Source organism: Chelonia mydas, chromosome 2 (assembly GCF_015237465.2).
Source record: "Chelonia mydas isolate rCheMyd1 chromosome 2, rCheMyd1.pri.v2, whole genome shotgun sequence".
In the NCBI taxonomy this organism is placed as follows: domain Eukaryota; kingdom Metazoa; phylum Chordata; order Testudines; family Cheloniidae; genus Chelonia; species Chelonia mydas.
This window is the reverse complement of record NC_057850.1, coordinates 84,332,637-84,356,817: the sequence shown is the minus strand read 5'-3', so window position 1 is coordinate 84,356,817 and position 24,181 is coordinate 84,332,637. Positions and strand designations below refer to the sequence as shown.

The 24,181-nt window shown below is 40.7% G+C and overlaps 1 protein-coding gene across 7 annotated transcripts in view; it reads left to right on the top strand.

Moving 5' to 3' along the window:
• The first annotated feature begins 2,771 nt into the window (after window positions 1–2,771).
• The window catches only part of EPB41L3 (erythrocyte membrane protein band 4.1 like 3), a 198,643-nt gene continuing 177,233 nt past the window's right edge, over window positions 2,772–24,181 (top strand). For 3 of the 7 annotated variants that reach the window (XM_043539824.1, XM_043539822.1, XM_043539820.1), the window contains exon 1: window positions 2,777–3,015. The gene's annotated coding sequence lies outside the window, so the exon portion shown is untranslated. Of the gene's footprint in view, window positions 3,016–24,181 lie in introns of all 7 variants that reach the window. The other 4 variants (XM_043539799.1, XM_043539798.1, XM_043539819.1 and 1 more) reach the window with 4 other exon arrangements.

Sequence of the window (24,181 nt, the reverse complement as noted above, 5' to 3'; positions counted from 1 at the left end):
GTGTAGAACTGTAACATTAGTTTCCATGTAAATTCTGCCAAGCAGCAGAAAGAATGAAGGCATTCCTATTACCCAGCTATTTAGTAAATTCTTTCTCTCTGGCTCTTCTTAATCCATTATGTCAGACTCCAAACTGGGAAGTTTCACAAAGTTAATTATATGTAGCTGCCTGGGGGGAAAAAAATGCAGACAACCAGCAGCCTTTCTTGACACAACTACATTTGATATCAAGATAACCTGGCTGAGTCAGCCTAAGAACATCTTTCTTAGCTTATCATGAAACAACAGTCTTGCCTTATAAAGCAATGGTTCCTAAGTCTTTGCCACTGGTACCTGGCTAGCTACCCTTCCCTTATGCAATGATCTCCAGGGTATGAATCCTCTGAACTTAGGGTTACATACAATTTTAAACAGCCTCAGTTATAGGGGAATTGAAAGTCAAAGCTGCAGTAGGAGCTTTTGTAGGCATGCCTGAGACAGACCTAATGTCTCCAGGAGCTAGAGTGCAGCTGCTGGTACAAACTCTGAAAGGCTGCAATGGGTACCCCCCTCTACTGCCTCGTGCTCCATGAGGGAAGGCAGAAGGCATTGCCTCTACCCCTTTAAGAGGCTAGTACCACAATGGACACAGGCACTGCACCATCCTTGTGTTTCCTGAATGCAGCGATTCTGATTGTGCCCAGCACGGAGGAAGTGACTTGTGACTATTCCCCTACCTCATGCACCTCTGTAGAGTGGGGCACAATTTGGATCTTACTGACCTACTCTTATAAAAAGGACCTACATTATTACTGATCCAGAACATTAGAATGACTGCGTTCTGGGTGATTGCTGCAGAATATAGTAAGGTTTTTTTTGGTTTGTTTGGCTGGGCTTTTTTAACAAATATTTGCAGACCATAAGCTGCCCTCAGACTCAAGGGCTGCATGGCTACAGCTGTGTCCTCTTTTCTTTCCCTGACCTCTTCCATTCTATCCTCCTCCTAACCTCAATGTGCTTTTGTGCAACTAGGATTGCCCATAACTTGGACAAAAGAAGGGCTTTAGCAGGACTGCTGAGGGAAGGGGGGAGACAGTTGGAAAAAGTAGGGCTTGAAAATCCCACCTAAATACAAAGCCCATGTTACATAGCAACAGTCCTACCTATTAATAGTTGAAAGGTGACTTCCCTGGGTCAATTACTGGATCCTTCTTTACTGCACAAATCATTATTCTCGCTCTGCAATATTACTAATTGTATTAAACTATTTTGTGTTATGCTGCAGAGGCCAAGATCAGATCATTTCTACCATTACTGCTAAAAGAAAAGGAGGACTTGTGGCACCTTAGAGACTAACCAATTTATTTGAGCATGAGCTTTCGTGAGCTACAGCTCACTTCATCGGATGCATACTGTGGAAATCGCAGAAGACATTATTATATACACAGACACCATGAAACAATACCTCCTCCCACCCCACTCTCCTGCTGGTAATAGCTTATCTAAAGTGATCATCAAGTTGGGCCATTTCCAGCACAAATCCAGGTTCTCACCCTCCGCCCCCCCACAGACAAACTCACTTTGGATGGGCTATTACCAGCAAGAGAGTGAGTTTGTCTGTGGGGGGGCGGAGGGTGAGAACCTGGATTTGTGCTGGAAATGGCCCAACTTGATGATCACTTTAGATAAGCTATTACCAGCAGGAGAGTGGGGTGGGAGGAGGTATTGTTTCATGGTGTCTGTGTATATAATAATGTCTTCTGCGATTTCCACAGTATGCATCCGATGAAGTGAGCTGTAGCTCACGAAAGCTCATGCTCAAATAAATTGGTTAGTCTCTAAGGTGCCACAAGTCCTCCTTTTCTTTTTGCGAATACAGACTAACACAGCTGTTACTCTGAAACCATTACTGCTGAGACTGGTCCCTAACATGCTTAGCTGAGGAAGATAGCTCCTGTATTGTTTTCCCTTTCTGTTCTCTACTCCTTGTAGAGAGGAAGTATGATGCCTGGAAATCTGTCACTGGATTTCCATGCATACCTCTTATAATTTCTGGAAAGGTGTGGGAGGGGAAGTTTATACAGCTGCCAGTCCTCTAATATGATTTTTCTAGAAGGGCCTGTCTAGCCCATCAAATAAAAACAGACCTGGCCACTCTGTACTTCAGAACATTGTCACCAAGAAATGAGAGAGGTGAAAGGAAGTGTCCCCTTCATTCTCCTGACATGATACAATTAGTCCAAGTATCCTCAGAGCTGTAAAGTTCTGAGCAGCCTGTGCCTGGAACTAGATTCTGATTTCGCAGGGGGAGAGCTGGCATTGGGCTTCTTAAGCAGGCTGTGTGCAATTGCTTAGGGCCCCAAGCAGCTCCAGAGGACCCCCCTTCTCATTATTAGGATGTGTTGTGTGCAAGCGAGCGTTCTCCAAAATATTCCTGCTTAGGGTCCCCAATGGGCTAGCATGGGCTGGGTGTAAATGCAGAATAGCGCTTCAGGGTTACACCAGTGTAAATGAGATCACACCCTCTGTCCAAACCCTCTCCCCATCCCGTCCCAGCCATGTTTGCAAATTCATCCCTCTCTCTCTGCCTGGGAAGAGCCGTGAGTCATGCAAGCAGCAATTCCCCGAAGCCCGCGCTCGCCCACATCCCACCACCTCTGCTGCAGAGCGCGGCGGCAGCCCGGGCTGCGCCCAGCAGGCAGGGAGGGCGGGGAGCGCAGGGCGCACCAATCGGGAGGCGCGGTGGGCGCGCGGGGCGGGACCGGCGTGACGGGCTCGGGCGGGGCTGACTCCCAGCCCGGCGAGCGCTGCAGGTGGGAAGTTGGTGCCGCCGCCGCTCGGCTCTCTCCCGCTCCCGCCGCCTTGGGTGCAGAGCGCGTCAAAGCAGCCGGGGACGGCGAGAGAGCGCGCGCGCCTCTTCCCGGGTGCCGAGCCGCAGCTGGGACTTCCCTGCCCTGTGCCCCTTGTCCCGGAGAAAGGGGCGAAGGGGAGCATCCTCCGGAGCGGCAGGAGGACCTGTTCCCTTGGAGGGCTCAGGTGAGGTGCCTCAGTTTCTCCCCCCTCTCCCCTCCCCTGCTCCTTGCCCTGCTGAGCCCCGGTTGTATTTGCACGCCCCGGCCAGCGCCGGATAACGATGCGCAGAAGGAACCGCTGTGCTGTCCTTGGCTTGAGGTCAGTGGGAAAGGCTGGTGGGCATCGGCTGCTCCTGCTTCCCTGCCTGCCTTCCCCAGTCTGTTCAGCCGGGGGGATGCCAGGCGCGGACTTCGTCCCTGCCCATGGACATATCTGCCCGTGCCTTGCCCTGTGTCTGCGGAGCTATAGGTTAAAACAGCTGCTCGGAGCGGGTATAAAATCTCACACTAGACTGCGGTGGCAGCGGGCTCACGTGCAGCAGCGCGGGTCTCCCAAGCTCTGTGAAGTGCGTCTTCCGTCGGGCACGGGGCTGCAGGAGCTGGGCGATCCTCTAAGCTGGGCTCGAAGCGGGTAACCTGCAGCTTTCAGCAGCCGGCTGATTTCATTGCTTTGATTTTCTTCCTTCTGTGCAAACCCAGGCTTTTCTCTCGCTCCCCCGCTAATAGGTAGTTTCGAGTTGCTGTGGGGCTTGTCTCTTCACTGTCAGTAGGAGTTGAGCTGCAAGCGCGCTTGCTTTCTGCTTCTCTCCAATGTTATCAGCTGCTGCGGCCAGCGACGGGCGCGGAGCGCGATCCTCCCTCTCCTCTTTGACTCCCTTCTCCGCTTCCGAAGCGGAAAGGTGAGAGGGGCCCGATCCTGCTCCCACTCAAGCCCACCAGATGGGGAAGCTCCCAGAGGCTTCCGCTGGAGCGGGTTCCAAGCGCAAGTTTGCTCCAGTAAAAGCCAATGGTAGTTTGGTTGGTCATTGACTTCACTGCTCCCAAGATCCTGCTCTGGAAGCTTGTGATCTATTATTTTGAAGGCTCTGACTCTTTGCAGATTAGGCTGTAGCGTTCTGTATGCTGCCAGTCATGTACAACTGTCTACTGCTGTAATGTAAGAGTCGTCTTTGAAATCCCTCGGCGCTGGGGAATGCCGCTCCCCCGTTTATATAAGGTACCCTAACTGAAAGAAACATGAAAGGCTTTAATGGATATAACGTAGGGGATTGTAGGTGGCTGTTTACATCTCCAGCTATTGATATCATAGGGTGGCTGGAGGAGAGGGTGTGCGATCTTGTAGGGTTCCTGTGAGTGTCCTACGGGCATTACTGGGCACGTTGCCTAAGCTAATGGACTCGCTGATTGTCCGAGCGTGTTGCTGAGATGAGACTTGCCCAGCCACTAATAGCTCGGTGGTTTCATTTCATTGTGGTTAAAAGGAGGCGCGGGTCGTTCAGATGCGTCTAAAGGGGAGGGCTGGGAATCTGCTGAAAGTTGTTTCCAGACACACGGGGAGCCTTAAATAGCCACAGGCGCAGGGTTGTAGCGCACTGATGACAAGCAGAGATCCTCAGAGTACAAAGTTAAACACTGAATCAGCAGATTCAAGGTGGGTTTTATCAGTGACGGGAGCTTGCTGGAGGTTTTAGCAGCATTATACAAACAACTCATTGCCTGGGTGCATGATGCTGATGTTACTACATGCATTCTTTTTGACTGCTATAAAAAGAGCCTGCGTTGTACACGTGACTCGGACCCAGGACTACAACGCGCTATAAGAACACCATTTTAAATGGTCTAAAAATTGTCCATTTATCCTTTTTTCTTACAAAATATAATGTTTATACTCAATATTAAATTCTAATTATAAATATTGGATATGTCCTAGCATGAAAATAAGATATATAATAGGAATATGAATGGATAAATAGAATGAACAACATGATTCTAAAAATCTTAACTTCCACTGCCTCAGGAATGAGTTCTTAGGGGCAATTTATGACTTTTAGAAGCATTTTGAAATGCATGTGGGTTGTGAAAGATATTGTAGGACTCAATACAATAACTTGAGCACTTAGAACTTGGCATTTTGTCAACAGTTCAGCATTGGGAAGCCATTTTTCTAACTTTTCCTGACAATTATAGAACCCAAAATGATTATTTTGGGACTTCAGGTGTGGTTTAAAATGGTTTTCCGCAGTTATTTGATTTGTAAGGCCTATTTTAACACCTGACATTGGCATTTTTGTCTGGCTGCAGGCTTTTGCCTCTGGCAGCATAATGGGAAAAGAAGAATCCCTAGTGCCACTATGTATCTCTGTAGAGTTGGGGCTACTCTCCTAATGGAAGTGTTAATAGTCTGGCTTTTTTTTTTTTTTTTTTTTTTTTTAAAAGGAAAGCCCTAGCCTTTTTTTGTTTTAAGTTGATTGTGGGTCAGCTTCCATTTCTGTTACATGAAAAATCTAACACTTGCTCATCCTTCTGACCAGATACATGGGTCTTTCATAGTAATACAAATACCATATACTTCCAATGTGTGATTCGCACCTCTTCATGTATAGTCCCTCTCTACTATTGTATGGATACTTTAGCTCAGGCATTGCTGCTTTTGATCGGAAAATGATGCCCACTCCAGCACTGAGATTTTTTTAAGATACAAAACCAAAACTTTTGCAATAACATTTTTTTCAAAAGTACTTCTGTAGAACAATCTTTTTTTCCTTTTGGATTTCATCAGAATGCAAATATCACATGTTTTAAGAACATTTTTCTATGGACTATTCTCCTTTTTCCTCTAGGACTTCCCACCTGGCATTCCTATGTCAGATCACACAAGCTGAACACTGCACTATTCTATAAATACTGTGCATTCCATTTTTTTTTCAGGAACGAAGTATGACCACTTCCAGCAAGTGCACTTAATATGAGGTTGTTTGCCAAATGGCCTTATTTTTCCTTGGTTGTAATTATAAGAGGAACATAGGAAAACGGATTAATTGATTTTTTTTCCCCCCAATCCTCCCCCATCCTTGCTGCTACAACATATCCTCCAGCGTGCGATTTATTGCAGACTCTTAAGAGGGAAAATTTTGTAGGAGTCCCTTGTTCAAACATTGGCTGCACACTGCTGCCTAGAACAAGCTTATGAAGGCACTTTGTTATCTAACATAACCTTATCTGCCATTCCAGAGCTTCATAACAAACTTACTGGAACATGGAATGACCTTAGAAAGGAATCTTTCAATATGACATGCGGCGTTCTTCTACTTGGAATGGAAATGCTGCACATAGAACTGACATTTTTAGATTGATGCTTCTAAACTGATTCTCTAAAGAGAGTATAGAAATGGGTGGTGCATTAAGTGGAGGGGGGATTTTTTGTTTTGTTTTGTTTACTTGTGGCAGTACCTATTTGAAGAATGGGTATATTGAGAATTTGCAAATTATCATGACATATATATTAGAGAAGAAAACAGATTGCATTTTAAATCTAAGGAAAATCAACACTACCTCTGTCATTTGCGACAGCCTTTATCTTACTAATAGTCTAGGAAGAGTTTGCTTCTGACCATTTATGCACACCTTCAGAAGCCCCAGGTTATTAAGACTAAAAGCTAGTTTGGTGTGCTAAAGCCTGACGGCAGCTCTGTTTTTAAACTTTTTATTATCTTACATTTTATACAGTATATTTCTTCCATTAAAAAAAATACTTCAGAGTACTTTATAAATTGTACGCAGGAATCACTTCATCTACTGAAATGCTGCCATCTCTGGAAAGGAATGCAGCAGTAGTTTCAGAATGCACTGGAACACTATGCAGCAGCTTAAGACAAGAACGGAGGAAAAATATTGAAACTGTAGGGGAAATTTATGCAGGCAGAATATAATGACCTAAGATGACATTTGGCCTGGGCACTGAGTCTAATAACTCTGCTCTTGCAGAGTTTAATGACAACTGGAGCATTGGTTTACATTTTGTCAGAAAGATGAGCCCTTTGTTTGCACAGTGCCCCCAAACATCATGCTGGAGTATTGTTTGAGTGCTGACTCAGTGGTAAGGTCCTACTGGATCTTAAACACACTACCACCTGGGGTATTTTTGGGAGGGTCTGACAGATATCATCCAGAAGCAATCCTGCTTAGCTTGTGAGATCTGATGACCTTCAGGCTGAGATAGTGTGGCTGTAGACTAAAACAGTACATTTGGGTTTGAAATTTTTAGCTGCAGATAGAGGAAATTTTGGGATTTGCATTTGTTTTATTGAAGGACAATGTAATTGGGTGAGTACCTCCACTTATGCTATATAATGTGTGAATCAAGCTGTGAAGACCTCTCTTGGAGCACTGAGGTATAATTTGAGAAAGGTAAACTAGGCATTACACTATGTAAAGTCTGCTGTGTCACATTTTGAATATCCAGAACACTCCATAACAAATTAAAAAACTTAGTAAGAGAACCAACAAAGTAAAAACCAGAGGCAAAAGGGCATCCTTTAAAAAGTGGAAGTTAAATCCTAGTGAAGAAAATAGAAAGGAGCACAAACTCTGGCAAATGAAGCGTAAAAAATATAATTAGGACATCCAAAAAAGAATGTGAAGAACAGCTAGCTAAAGACTCAGAAAGTAATAGCAAATTTTTTTAAAGTACATCAGAAGCAGGAAGCCTGCTAAGCAACCAGTGGGGCCGCTGGACAATTGAGGTGCCAAAGGAGCACTCATGGCCATTGCGGAGAAACTGAATGAATTTGTTGCATTGATCTTCATGGCTGAGGATGTGAGGGAAATTCCCAAACCTGAGCCATTCTTTTTAGGTGACAGATCTGAGGAACCGTCCCAGATTGAGGTGTCATTAGAGGAGGTTTTGGAACAAACTGATAACTTAAGCAGTAATAAGTCACCAGGACCAGAGGGTATTCACCCAAGAGTTCTGAAGGAACTCAAATGTGAAATTGTAGAACTACTAACTAGTCTGTAACCTATCATTTTAAATCAGCTTCATTACCAAATGACTGGAGGATAGCTAATGGGATACCAATTTTTAAAAAGGGCTCCAGAGATGATCTCAGCAATTACAGGCTGGTAATCCTGACTTCAGTACTGGGCAAACTGGTTGAAACTATAGTAAAGAACAAAATTCTCAGACACATAAATTAACATAATTTGGGGAAGAATCAACATGGTTTCTGTAAAGGGAAATCATGCCTCACCAGTCTACTAGAATTCTTCAAGGGGGGTCATCAAGCACGTGGACAAGGAGGATCCAGTGGATATAGTGTACTTAGATTTTTTGGAAAGCTTTTGACAAGCCTCACCAAAGGTTCTTAAGCAAAGTAAGCTGTCATGGGATAAGAGGGTAGGTTCTCTCATGAATTGGTAACTGGTTAAAAGCTAGGAAACAAAGGGTAGGAATAAATGGTCTGCTCTCAGAATGGAGAGAGCTAAATAGTGGTGTCCCCCAGGGGTCTGTACTGGAACCAGTCCTGTTCAACATATTCATAAATGATCTGGAAAAAGGGGTAAACAGTAAGGTGGCAAAATTTGCAGATGATAGAAAATTGCTCAAGATAGTTAAGTCCCAGGCAGACTGCAAAGAGCTACAAAAGGATCTCTCAAAACTGGGTGACTAGGCAACAAAATGGCAGATGAAATTCAAAGTAATGCACATTGGAAAACATAATCCCAACTATACATATACAATGAAGGTGTCTAAATTAGCTGTTACCACTCAAGAAAGAGATCTTGGAGTCATTGTGGATCATTCTATGTAAACATCCACTCAATGTGCAGCAGCAGTCAAAAAAGTGAACAGAATGTTGGGAATCATTAAGAGAGTACGGATGTAAAAGGTTAGCTGATAAGCATCAGTCTTATTGGTTTCAGTTAATGATTAAACTCCGCTGCCAGCCAGAGCAGCAGCCAAGAGGGGCCTCCAGGGGTGGCAGCCAGCAGCCCCATGAAAGGTGGGGTGCCAAAACACACCTCCCACACCCCTAGTTCCCCAGATAAACATTTAACCATGTAACCGATAACATTTTAATCGATTAGTTACTTTTTTTAAATAGCTATTTACATTCCTATAAGAAAGGCATAGATAATAAGACAGAAAATATATTGCCCCTCTATAAATCCATGGTACGCCCTCATCTTGAATACTGTGTGCAGATGTGGACACCCATCTCAAAAAAGATATATTGGAAAAGGTACAGAAAAGGGCAACAAAAATGATTAGGGGTATGGAACGGCTTCCATATGAGGAAAGATTAATAAGACTGGGACTTTTCAGCTTGGAAAAGACAACTAAGGGGGAATATGATTGAGGTCTATAAAATCATGACTGGTGTGGAGAAAGTAAATAAGGAAGTGTTATTTACTCCTTCTCATAATATGAGAACTAGGGGTCACCAAATGAAATTAATAGGCAGCAGGCTTTAAATAAACAAAAGGAAGAATTTTTGCACATGATGCACAGTTAACTTGTGGAACTCCTTGCCAGAAGATGTAGTGAAGGCCAAGACTATAACAGGGTTCAAAAAAGAACTAGATAAGTTCATGGAGGATTGGTCCATGAATGGGTATTAGCCAGGATGGGCAGGGATGGTGTCCCTAGCCTATGTTTGCCAGAAGCTGGAAATGGGTGACGGGATGGATCACTTGATGATTAATTGTTCTGTGCATTCCCTCTGGGGCACCTAGCATTGGCCACTGTTGTAAGACAGTGTACTGGGCTAGATGGACCTTTGGTCTGACCCAGTATGGCTGTTCTTATGTTCCTGGTTTCATTTCTTTTCAAGGCATTAGCATCCTATTCTGACATTGCTTAGCACTTTATTTAAAATTTACATTTGCTAAAGATTCACAACATACAGAAAAGGTTAATATTTGGCAAGGAAAGCTTGTTTGCATAAAGCTTTTCCATTTATTTTAATATTCTGAAGTTGTCTTTACCAATTTAGCTATGACAGTAAAATATAAACATCTTCTATAGTGAAACTTTCCTTTCTTTGGCACCTCAGACAATAAAAATCTAAAATCATCAACGATAATGAAGACTTCTATTATCTTCCCTTTCTCTCAAAATATAGGAATATGTAATGGCCAGATCCTGCAACTGGACCCTAGTCCCCATGTGAAACAAGTTTCAGGATCAGGGCCTTGTAGTACTTTGTGTATTTCAATATAATATTACTGAAAGATGTGCAGTGCAGTTTGATTGTTTTCTTCATTGGACAGCTGACCAAATTGAGTCTGATAGTTAATACTGTGTCTGTGTACTGTATTAACTCTGTGCTAGACTGACATTCTTGCATTTCAGTGGTATATGATTCGTTTCAAATCTTTCTTACTCCTACCCATGCGTTAGGATGGATCCAAGATGAATCATAAATGTTTTTAGCTGCAAGGCTTATATGCATGTAAGTGTGAAATAAATGGCTGAAATTTTGCACAACACTTTGAACACTTACTCCTTTATTTAGGATTTGTGGCATGATGTATGAGTTGCAGTTCTTACCACCAAATAGGCTCAGTGGCAATGCAACAAGTAGTACACTTGCACATATCATGAAGACTGCAAATTGGAATCAGACCCCAGCAATAGAAACTAAATAGATATTTTTAACAACAAAAGATTCTTATGTGGGTTGTGAGTAGAGGATCCACACTGAAAATAGGAAATAAAAATCCACTGTCCTCTGAAACATTTACAGCTAATATGATGCCTGAAAAACTGATTTCAGCGTCTGGTGAAGAAGTAATTGACCCTAAAATTGCTGCCTGGAGCTGAACCAACACTTTCAGCTTCATAACCGTTGTCGTGCACAAATGGAGAGGGGAAGGGTGGAGAGAGAGTACATAAGGAGAGCAGTGAGAATTTAAAAAAAAAGTCTTAATTGCTCTGTAGACATAGTCTAATGTATCTCCTTCTTACCCTAAATCAAGCAGCTAGCATGTGGTATGTACAGCAGAAAATCTAGTAGCGACCTAGAAAGTGGGAATGAAAACATGGGCCATCACCTATTGCTTCTGCAATATTTACAACACCAGCACCAAAAATCATGAGATGGCTCAAATTTGAGATTTAAAAACTATATCTCTTTTTTCACATGCCTTCTGATATATATATATTTTAATTTTAGTGGGAAGCTGCCAACTCAAAATCTGTGTGATCATCTCGGGTTCAAAACTGAACCGTAGGTACATACTCAGAAATTCAGACTTCTCTGCTCACTATGTGGGGACTCCATGTAGCCGCTCCTATCCCCTAAGGTTGGGAAGTTGACATTCTACCCCTCTCCATCTCTACCTAAACAAGATAAAAAGAAAAGGAGTACTTGTGGCACCTTAGAGACTAACCAATTTATTTGAGCATAAGCTTTCGTGAGCTACAGCTGTAGCTTATGCTCAAATAAATTTGTTAGTCTCTAAGGTGCCACAAGTACTCCTTTTCTTTTTGCGAATACAGACTAACACAGCTGTTACTCTGAAACCTAAACAAGATAGGCAACTACCCCTCTGATATTCTCCCTCCATGCTTCCCTGTAGTCACTTGCCCCTTCCCTTTCTCCTCACATTCTCCTTCTCTGCCCTACCACATTTCCCTGCATCCCTCCCAGTCTGTCCCCCCACCACCACCCATGTGCTTTCCCTGCACCACTCTGTCAGCTGCTGCTTTCCCATGTTTTCTTGACTCCTCAATTTCCTGAACATTTTACTAACACATCCACTTTTCTGCATCTCTGCATTCTTCTGTCACCTGTCTGCCTTCCCAGAGTGATTAAATGCCCACCATTTTTTGCTGGGGGTAGTCTCGCTTTCACTTGTGAAGACTGAGAGGATATGGTAACAATTCTTGCTGAGCACAGCCTGTTGCTTCAGTCCTATGGATAGTAATGGTAGACAGTAGCCATTCTGAATAGGGGTAGAATGTCACAAGATTGAAGGCAGAAATCAGAAGTTAATGAGAAATCTTTCATAAAAATGTTCACAAGACCATCAGTAAAATCCTGAGAGTTGGCAATGCTGCTTCCTCCTTCACCCTGCCGCATTCTCCAAGAAAATTTGTTGGCTAGTGTCAGGGTTCCTCCCCCACTCTGAACTCTAGGGTACAGATGTGGGGACTCACATGAAAGACCCTCTAAGCTTATTCTTACCAGCTTAGGTTAAAACTTCCCCAAGGCACGGATTTTGCCTTGTCCTTGAACAGTATGCTGCCACCACCAAGTGATTTAGACAAAACAGGGAAAGGACCACTTGGAGTCCTATCCCCCAAGCCCTACACCCCATTTCCTGGGGAAGGCTTGATGATGCTATCCTCACCAATTGGTACAGGTGAACACAGACCCAAACACTTGGATCTTAAGAACAATGAAAAGTCAATCAAAATTCTTCTTTTAAGAACCTATTTAAAGAAAAGGTAAAAGAATCACCTCTGTAAAATCAGGATGGTAAATACTTTACAGGGTAATCAGATTCAAAATAGAGAATCCCTCTAGGCAAAAAGGCCTACGTTACAAAAAGACACAAACAGGAATACACGTTCCCTCCAGCACAGCGAATTTACAAGCCAAAACAAAAAACTTTACAGGAGTTGGAGGGCTTGCATCCTTGATCTGTTCCTGGCAAAGGTATATCACACAGACGGACAAAAGCCTTTTTCCTCCGCTCCAGATTTGAAAGTATCTTGTCCCCTCATTGGTCATTTTGGGTCAGGTGCCAGCGAGGTTACCTTAGCTTCTTAACCCTTTACAGGTGAAAGGATTTTGCCTCTGGCCAGGAGGGATTTTGTAGCAATCCTGTATACAGAAAGGTGGTTACCCTTCCCTTTATATTTGACAGCTAGCAAGCTGGCAAATATATCCTCAATTAAGAGCTTGGGGGGGGTCGGGGGGAACACAGTTGAGAACATATTTGCTAATTTTATTTTTATGGGTGGAAAGCAAGGAAGGTAAGTGTGGGAGAATTCTCCCACTGATTGCTTTGGGGGAAAATAGTGAACTACTTGTCTGTCACTTCTGGGAGCATAAACTACAGGAACAGACCTAAAATAGAAATTTTACTAGGGTTATTTTTAAGAAAATGAGGTGTGAGCAATCAGGGTCTTTCATTTTTAGTCTGTTGCGGTGCAGCCAGTGGCACTGAAGGACATACTGCTTGGTGAGTGAGTAGGATTCTTCAGACAAATGGTAATTCTTGCCAGTTGGCTACCTCTTAGTTCTATTTCCAGTTCAGTAGTATGTTCTGACACTTGCAGCCTTTTCATTATAGACATGAATGGGAATTCAGTTTTGTACCTGCCGCAAACTGTGGCCACAGTTTTGTATGTACAGTTCATTCTTACTTTTCCTAGTCATTCACTTGTGGGTCCAAATTCAGTTCAAAATTGCACCTGAAAAAATGTAAGCCTGATGTGAAACATCTAGTAGCCTATGAACAGGTTGAACTCATTTCATTTGGGTCACTTGCTCTGGGTTCATGACTGGTGTGCTGGGGTGTGTATGGCAGCATCCGCTGGCTTAAAGTAGTAATAACCAAATACATGGTTTCTACTTGCAGCATACTTAGTATAAAAATTGTTCCTGCACCACTGTTCATGACACAGGAACATTACAATTTTGGGTGATAGATTGTAATTCTGTCCTTAAAACGTGGATTAAGCAGTGTTGTCTACACATTCCTCTTTAATACTTATTGGATTGGAAAGTAAAACATTTAACTTTAGCTCATGGTCGCATACAAACTAGAATGTAGATGTAAAGAGCTTTTACTTACTATGCCTATTGATGCTAAAGCTGGTTATGAAGATATAGTTAAGGTTGTGGTCAAATGTAGACCGAATGACTTTGTTCATAATGCCTGATGTTAGAGAGGATCTTGTTGCTGCAACAAACCCGGGATTCTTCTGGCTCTGGTAAAATGGGTAGTGTCTGATCATAACATAGTTATTGTGAAAGGAATAACTGATGAACAGTGTGAAACATACGTGTGTGTGACTGACTGACCATTGTGTATTGAATACAAATATAATGACCTCACTTTATAATATAATCTAGGGTTCAAGAATCTGGTAGGATTTGTGACATCAAGAATCAGATTTACTGTGGCAGATTACTACTAATCTATTACAATTTATATATCATGTCACTTCAAAGTGCTTTACTTCATTTCAGCCACCAGCTAAATATATTTACTTCTGGGATGAAATGTGGCAGTTTTATAACAGCACTTTAGGAATAGAAATGACAAACACAGCTTCAAGTTAAAAATGCATAGGGAATCCAGGTAGGTTAAAATAGACTAATCTGTAATTTAGTCAAATTGGCATACAGCTGAGACACTAAACTGACATTTTTTTTTTCAAAATGTCATGGGCAAGGCTAAAGTGGTGGATGGATGCAAGTGACATAGGCAGTACAAAGGGAGTTGCGATAAAATATTTGCATAAAGTGGTCAAAACAATTTATCAATATATCTTTTTGCTTCTTGTAACCTGTCTCTTTTCTCTCACCATTGTATACACCAACATTCTTTACTTCCATAGTAGTAGACATTGGAAGTACTGTTGGGGAGGGCGGGGGGAATGACAAGTGACTCAGCAACTGCCATCCATAGGAGTGTTGAATATTAGTGATTGCTGGTTGCAGTCTCCTTAGAGCCAGTAGATTATTTTTCCCCTGATGGCCCATTAAGGACATTTATTTCAGCACCAAGTCAGAAGGAAAAAGTACCACCTTCTGCATTGCCAGTTCTGCTTTTTTGCAGTGCTTTGAGTCTTCTGGACATCTAAACACTGATCATGCTAGATTCTGCTTACCTTGTGATCTGATCAGATCTCAGCTCAATATAGACACAGTGCAGCCTATTATAGTGCTTTATATTTTCCGAAGACACTGAGGGCTTGTCTACACTGGCAATTTACAGCGCTGCAACTTTCTCCCTCCCAGGGTTGTGAAAAAACACCCCCCTGAGCACAGCTAGTTTCAGCGCTGTAAAGTGCCAGTGTAGACAGTGTACCAGCAGTGGGAGCTATGCCCCTTGTGGAGGTGTGGGGTTTTTTTGTTTTGTTTTTTTTTAGTGCTGGGAGAGCTCTCTCCCAGCACTGCACTGCAACCACACAAGCCATATTAAAGCACTACTGCGGCAGCACTTTAACATTGTCAGTGTAGACTAGCCCTTGGTTTGAAGAATCTGGGCAGGCCAAAAATATCTGATGGGAAGATTATTATAAATCTTTGACAGCAGATTAAACAAACTTTATCTTCTTGGCACATTTTCAGTATTGGCAGTTTCTTATGGTACAGGCAAACTGTGGTGATCAAATCATTAGTATAATAAAGCTACTGTTTCTTTCTTGTCCTTTCTTTCCATTAGAGTCCATGTTGTCTTTATCTGACATAGTAACTCTGCACTTAGTACCTCTAATTCTCCCTTGAATTCCAGAAACAATCAGATTATCCATCTAGGAATATAGATTTTGCTCTGCTATTATATACACACAAAATATTCTGGTTAGTCAGAGATGCATCTAGAAATTTGTACAGTGTCTCAAAATAATTCCATCCCCCAAATTAAAAAAAGCATGCTAGTTAACTATTTCAGGATATATTTTAAATTTCTTTTTCTTAAATTCTGCAAGTGCATTCTATTAGGCAACTTGCTAGCTGGAGTTAAGAGTGAAATTAAACTTCCCTGAATACAAGAGCTCTATCAATGACCTACAAAATCATTGGTGGGGTGGGGTAAGCTTTAATGGGAAAGACTTTTCTGGATGATTTTTTTTGACCATACAAGCACTTCTTGACAGCTCCAGTCAATGGAAAACCTGCATTATTTTGACTTTGGTTACCACATATCTGTTGAAATTACGAGAATTCGGGATGGATGTGATAACTTCTTATAGATAAGGAGTGGGTGAAATCCAGCAGCTTTCAGTTGCACAAAGCTTTTGCATATATTGCTAGCCCCCAGTAAATCAATTCACATGAGACAGGATCCTGAAAATTATCATTCGGTGTGGTCCTAAGTCTTTTTTTTTTTTTTTTTTTTTTTTTAATTCTGTCCTAATAAATAGTATATCTCAGTATTTAAGGGGTTAGGTGTGTGTATTATCTGTGAAAATGGCATTCCTTTTCTATGCACTGTGTAGATGCAGTCTTTGCTGCCTAGAATTGTCAAATGAAAAAAATACAAATAAAAGACACACTTCTTCTAAAGCCTTGTTATGTCATCTTTGACAGACCACTACTAAACCTTAATTTTTTTTCAATGCTAAAATATGCTATCATGTTTCTTTGGTACTGGATTATTTTATGAAGATAATTTTTCTGTGTTCAATCCAGTTAGTCAATTGATAGAAACGATTCTGTAATGTAAATTAATGTTTGTTTTTACATAAACCAATGACGCTATTATCAAATTACTAAATTGCTTTTCTTTTTCTTTTGTGTTTTTACCAATGGTTATGGCTGACTGCAACATGAACCTGATATACTGGATGAAACTCTGGCACACGGAATGTGGATAACTTTGGGGTGAGTCTTGGAATCCTCTTAAAGTCATTAGTGGGGGTGTTGTCCCCCCCCCCCAGTGGAAGGAAAAGAGCATTAGTAAACTAGGATTGGATTTAATGAAAGATCTATTTTGTGTGCCAGAAAGAACTGCATGAGTGTAGAAGCAAAATGAAATTGTTATTAAATCTGATGCTAATGTTGCTGGGGTCTATTTTTCCCCCATAAGCTCAGTTTTGATACTGGCAGAAATGTGGAAGATAACATTAAGAGGATTAATTCTAAATGATAATTTTATGAGCTTTAGTATTTATCACTCTTACATAATTGTTGACATGAAAATAATTTCTAAACTATTTTATGACGCTTACAAACAATTGATTGTACCTAAATATTTTCCTAGGCTTATAATATTGTTTCTGTAGACCATTCAAATTAATTCATTGTGTGACTTTTCAGAAATATACTATGCAAATCAGTTCATTTTCTCATAATACCACTGTTGCTTGTGGCATGAATCCCTAGAAGAGGTATATAACATTGTTGACTTGTTTGCATTAAATACTGTACCACAATTCTTGTGTATGTAAAGGATTTCCAACCCAACTAGTCTCTGAGATTGTTTAAAAGTAAAGCATCATAGCTACTCCATATTCTTCACTTTACACACAAATTGAGGGTAGAATACCAATGCCAAGGTAACTGATTTCTCTCTACAGATGAGGCTAGTATATCTAGCATTCTGGACTTTCTGTTAAAGGTGGTTAGACTGCTGCAAATAAAACTGTTTGCTGCAAACATATCAGCCAAGAGACCCATTCCAGAAACATGTTTGGAACGCTTAATATTCACTCAGAATTGTTATAGGATTAAATTTGCCTCTTTGAAAAACATAACTCAAAACGTTTTTCAGTTTTAGAAAGCTTTAAACCTAACTCTTGGAATTATCAGTGTGACTCTTATTGTGACACAACAGCATGAATCTTTCATTTAGGGCTAATAGATTGAGTTTTATAACTAGTGGGCTCAATTCAGGAAAGCATCTACTTAGATCTGAGCAGAGTTGAGCATAATCAGTGATTTAGATAATGGCATAGAGAATACACTTACAAAGTTTGTGGATGATACCAAGCTGAGAGGGGATGCAAGTGCTTTGGAGGACAGGATTTTAATTCAAAATGATCTGGAGAAATGGTTTGAAGAAAATAGGATGAAATTCAATAAGGCCAAATGCAAAGCACTCCACTTAGGAAGGAACAATCAGTTGCACACATGCAAAATGGGAAATGACTGCCTAGGAAGGAGTACTGCAGAAAGGGATCTGGGGGTCATAGTGGATCACAAGCTAAATATGGGTCAATAGTATAACACTGTTGCAAAAAAAGCAAACATCACTCTGGGATGTATTAGCAGGAATGTTATAAGCTAGACACACAAAGTAATTCTTTGGCACTACTCAGTCCTGATTAAGCTTCAGCTGGAGTATTGTGTCCCGTTCTGGATGTCACATTTCAGGAAAGATGTGGACAAATTGGAGAAAACACAGAGAAAAGCAACAAAAATGATTAAAGGTCTAGAAAACCTGACCTGTGAGGGAAGATTGAAAAATGGGTTTGTTTAGTCTGGAGAAGACTGAGAGGGGGCAGTTTTCATGTACATAAAAGGTTGTTACAAGAAGGAGGGAGAGAAATTGTTCTCATTAACCCCTGAAGATAGGACAAGAAGCAAGGGGCTTAAATTGCAGCAAGGGAGGTTTAGGTTGGACATTAGGAGAAACTTCATAACTGTTTGGGTAGTTAAGTTTTGGAATAAATTGCCTATGGAAGTTGTGGAATTTCCATCACTGGAGATTTTTAAGAGCAGATTAGAAAAACACCCGTCAGGGATGGTCTCCTAGATAATACTTAGTCTTGCCATGAGTGCAGGGGACTGGACTAGATGATCTCTTGAGGTCCCTTCCAGTCCCGTGACACTCTAAGCATGTGCTTACCCTGAATTAGAGCCATAGAACATAACCTAAAATTCAAAAGTGGTATGTTGTAGATTTTCCACTAAAATGCAAGTAGTGTGGAAATGTGAGTAGACGTTTCTATTCTCATGTTTTAATTCTCTGTTAAATGTGCACAGACTTCATCATTAGCTGCTCTTTGTATTATAGTTGGATTTAGTTATTTGTGCATTAACTCCCTTTGTTATTGATTTCTATCTGATATGCAGCAAAGATCTCTCTTCCATCCCTCTTCAGATGCGTAGGTCTTAGAAGCAGAGGGAGATTATCTGGGCTACTTCTAATACAACAGAAGAGGGTTAATTGTGGCTTCTATCAGAACTCATCAGCTAGAGGTGATTGCTCAGAACCATTAAGGTACCCTGGCTTGTCATTCCCCCTTTTCACTGACTACACAGCTTCCATCCATGGCACTCCCCACCTCTGCTGGCCTGGGGGTAAGAGAGTGAAGGACAGGAACCCCATTTGGAGAAGACAGACATGGCTTTTTAAAGAATTCCCTAATAAAAATTGGCAAATTTATTTTTTATTGTACCTTTCCAGGGTGATGCCTCTTAATCCCTTTTTATTGACTCTGTGCTCGGGCCGCAGAGCTTTTTGTCTCAAGGCAGTAATATGAGTTCAGGGTCCTGGAGGGTAATGGCCTTAATCATTTTCCATATGTTTCATGCTGGGTGAACATATGTTGCACTGCTGCTACTTCTCATGGATACCTGTTATTCCTCAGAAATGTAGCTAAAAATGCAGTTAAGTGGCCTTCTGCATGACTGATGCAAGGTAATTTCATAACTGAGTAGCAGTGGGCTCTGTAAGTGAGCTGCTTCAGATTCCCCTTCTTTGATGTGCTAAGAAGCCTTCATCAACCTGAGAGAGTAATGACTCCTGTGCCCAGGAATATGTTGCATATTTTTTCTGCTATACATACTAATAAAACCTCAAGTCTGAGAACTATTGAAATATATTGTTCACTATCAAACTTCAGCTGGTATTTTGTTTTACTTTTAGGCTACCTTAGTTAATATTTTACAATGTAAAAGTATAACTGACCATTCATATGCTGCATACACAGATGCCACTTTTAATACCTTGTTTTGTGGGGCAGAAGCGCTTCCTCATACTGTTATAACTAATGATGATTAAAATGGACAAACTTTGTTTCACCCAGTTTTCATTGTTGTAGTTTTGATTAAATCTGGGGCTGAGAAAAAGCAATCTGGTTATATTTGAATGTCACCAGAATATAACATTTTTATAACAAAAATGTAACAATTAGAAGAGCCCAAGTCTTGGTAAACAAGCTAAGTGTTGTGTCTGGTGACAGCATGGTTCATTAGTGGTTCTGAATAAAGTTCACTTTAAGCACACACGCACAACAGAAATGTGATATGCCACAAAATCCATGCCAAACTACTGGCAGAGCTGGCAGCCTTTACTCATTCAGCTGCTGCCTTGAAATCTTGTATGATCCTTGCTTTCTCGTGGTCCAAAGAATGCTTTGCAGTCTGATCCTGACGAGAATCCTAGGTTATCTGATGTGAAAGCCGTAGTCAAACCAGCTGTTGTAACCAGGACAAGAAGGGTGGTTTTTTTTTTAAGACGTTACCAGTAATTTTGGTTGTGTGTTTTTGCGGGGGGTGCCTAATTGAAATGCCTTTATAAGGCATTTTTTAAATGGTGGGTTCTCAGCAGTTTCTGAACACTGGACTTCTTTAAGGTGTCTTGGGTTAGGCACTGAGAATTCCTAGTTACTTTTGAAAACTTTGAACCTAAGATCTTTTGAGATCCTATGAGAGAGAGAGAGATTGGGATATCAGCAAATGTAAGATGCAGATTATTGTTTTGGGAGGAAAAGGGCATTGGTGACTTCACAGAAAATGTGTGAGTTGGTGGTGGTCTGGAATCAACCAGACCATGGGTTGTAAAAGGAGGGAAGGGAAGAGAACTGGCAAAATGGATTGAGAGGCTAAATGGATGGAAGAGATAAGATTTCAGGAAGAATTTGCACTTGTAAGGTGCAAAGTTGGTATCTGGAGGGGAAGAGACTTCCTAGCAACTCGTGTAAACTCTGACTAAATATCCAAACTTTAGGAAGGTGACCTGTCAGAATGGAATCACTCCCCCAAATGCTTTGAATTCAGCTTCTGCTGGAAAGAACAGAAAGCCTGAGGATACTGAATTTATTAGAAACATGTTAAATCATCCGTGTCTTGGGGTTTTTTTTTAAACTGCTTGAATTAAACAGATTTTGTTAATAGCTTTTTGTTTTGTGAAGGGGCCTAGGATAATTTACAAGTAGCTTTTCCCTTGCTTCATATAACCCAACAAATGGGTGGAGGAGGTGGGTGGGGTGTCCCCAAGACAGTGGTTAAAATACAGATTTATCAACTCGAAATGAGATTTCAGAGGCTTTGACCCACCACTTTATTCTACGCTTCCTTTTTCTACCATTATCCCATCTGCTCCCACCCACATAGCAGCTGAATTCTCTGTGGTAGTCATGATCAGGTCACAACAGGACAAACTGTAACCAACAGTGGAGGTCAAAAACACAGTATATGCTGCACACTTCCATTTCCAGAGACTGAAAGCATAATGACCATAATATTTTCATCGTCCCCTATGAGAAGCTAAAGCCCTGAGGTTTCTCCTCCACTTGAGTCTTTGAATATGGCAGTGTACAGTGACTGTCCTCAGAGTTGTATTTAAGGAACAATTGTGTCTTAATGTTCACTTTTCTGTTAACCTCATATACTATGCAGGCAGATCAAGCTGAAGAATTTGCCTTTTATTTTTAATTTCTTTTATATATATGCAGTGTCTTTGTATTTTTTTTTTTTTTACCATGGCTGTTCATTTTCAGTTGTTGCCTGGATAATAGTGCTGATGAACAAGTATTTAGTCTGACACACAAAGACTTAGCTGTAAAGAAAATGAAGCAGAGAAAATTATGGTGGCAAAGGTTTCTAAATTATACTTGAACAGGAAGATGTTGATAAGGAAGTAGTTAAAAATTACTGTTTAGAGAAGGAGAAAAAAGCTCTTATGACCTATATTTTAGCTGTCAGCAAAATGAGGAAACAATTGATGCATAAGGTCAGTGAGATAATTTTGGTGCTAATAAAGTAATCGCTCTGTTGAATCTCAAGTCTGATCCAAAGCACACTGAAGTTGTCATTCCACTGTTGTCAGTGGGCTTTGGATCAGGCCACACATGAATATAAGTGCAAGTTATTTTCATTTGCTTTGAAAATAAAAATTAAATTGTATATTTTAAGTACTTGCAAAACATTTGTTTTACTCCCACTTGGGCAGGCTGAAGATTTTTTAATTAACATGTGCATTGAAAATGCATGTAGCATAATAGTGCAATTGTTGGGACAGGGAATAAAAAATTTAGATGTTCTAGCGTTGTAACCAACTGTATCCTTATTGAAGCTAATGACAGAAATCCCATTGTCTTTGAAGGGAGCAGGGTTAGGTACAAGCCCTCATGCTACAAAGCAATCCAGATGCAGTTAAAGGTCTGCTTACCCAGATGGCTTTGTAGGAACAGGGCCATTGTTTGAGAAATTTTTTTGAAGATTTAAATAAAAGGCATGGTCCACTAGCAGTAAATCCTTTACGTAATACCCTTCACCTTATTTCAAACAATCAGCACTAAGTAGCTAATGTAATAGAATCCATATATTATTTATGGTCCCTTTTCCTCATCCAGGATGTGGGATAAAGAAAACATACCTTACAAATCTTTTAACCGAATAATGAATAAGCAGGGTATTTCTTTGATGGCTGATCCCCTCCCTATACACACTCCAATTCTGCTTCTGGAAATTGTATTTAGGATCCAATAGTGAATTTGGATTAGTAGTAATGTCCTCTGGCAAGACCGGTCCTGCCAGGTCACTTATGAAAAGTACTAAGGCAAATGACAACCACAAAATATAGCTTCTGTGATTAATTTAGTGTGAGCAGAACAAATCAGTGATTATGAACAAAATGAAGTTTCTTGTAATAAGCATGAAGGCAGTTAGCTCTGTCTTAATCTTGATTAGCCAATATTCATAGCTTTGTTGGAAATGAGTTAAGTGAGGCCAAAGGCCTGTACTGTTCAAAGGTTAAAGTAATCCACAATAGTTCAGCTGTCAGCCAAACTGAACCTTGTATAGCCTAGGTTTCCATCTAAGGCCTTAAACTACTTTTATTGTTCCCTGAGCTGATAGATGTTAGCTGACATGTCCTTTATCAGCCTGAGAAAAGGCAAGGGTTGCCCACTTGTGAGTGGTATCTGAACTTTGCCTTTTGAGACAGGTGAGACAGAAGTCTAGCTGAAATACTGCAGAAGCGGCAGTCTTTTGGAATGCAGCCTGAGATAATGGTTTGGATTTATCCCGTGGCTGTAAGTGACCACCAAGTTGCATATTGTATCTTAGAAATATATTTTTTCCTCTTTCTCCAGCATGGCTGTACAGAGGTGTTGTGCTGTTGCAGCCTATTTTTAACACCAAAGCTCACGTACGATAGCTAATCACAGGATGTGTTGTGTTCATTGAACTGGCATTTTATCAAAGGCATCCCAAAGTATTTTAGCTTTCTGATTACAACAAGTGAAAGCTAAGCAAAATTCAATTGGATTTAAGCTATTTTATAGATAAGAGAATACTAGCATAGTCTGAGTCAATAAATTTGTATGTCAAAATGGAGACCTCTGACTAATCGATTTTACTCTTCCATCTGTCTCAATACATTGTTTGTCATATGGCACTTTAAGTCACTATGTTTCTAGTTTACCAAACTACTGTAGCTCTTTTCTTTTCAAAATAATATAAAATGTTTGTGGCAAATTCACATTCTTCTAAATAATCCATTTTTACTACTGCCCAGTGTTAAAACCAGTGATTTTTATTCAGGGATATAATTGTCTAGTATATATTTTGGCTGTAATAATTGCCACAAATGTTTGGGGTGGTTTTTTTTGGGGGGGGGGGTTATGTTTATTCATAACCAGATATTATAATAGGTTTATAAGAAGATGTTGTAAGGATAGTTTTCACTTTCAGTTTTGGGAAGTGGGCTCCACCTAGTGTTTAAATTATAGGATTAAATTTCTCAAATTCGTTTTCCTGAATGCCCTTGGTATATAGTTAAAGGACACAGAAGCAAGTTGAGATGGGTATCGTTTTCAGTAATGGCTATCTAAACTATGAAGGTTATAGGTACAGTTAGTATACTAATGATGATGACCTGTATTACTGAAATGGTTATCTTTCACAGAGAAAATATAATATTCCTGTTCTATACAATGGAAAGCATTTTGAAAAGAAATTAAAATGGCATGGCAATAATATGTTCCTAGATATTTTGCAGTTGATTCCCATATATATTTTTTTGATGTGGAATATTCAAAAATGGCATGATAGTTGATTTAAAATCTGATGCAGAAAAACTAAAAACTTGAAAAAGGCAATAAATGAGCGTTTATCTGGATTAATATCAAATCAACAAAATATTTTTATAGTATACAATACCTGTTCATTAACACACATGAGTTCTGTTCTATTTCTTAATTACACCATAATTTTTCAGTAAAAGCAATTTATAGTTAGTCTTTGAGTGGTTGCAGATGTGTATTCCACTCAGGTACATGAGTGCCCAGCACACCAAAGCCAGAGAACTTTGCCTAGCAGTGCTCATAGGGATGGTGCTTGGGCCCCGTGGCTCTCTCCCCTCTGCTGGCTATTTAAGGTTAAGGTTAGTGCTGCCCCAAGGCATGCCTCATTCCTTCTCTTCCCCCCAGCCCC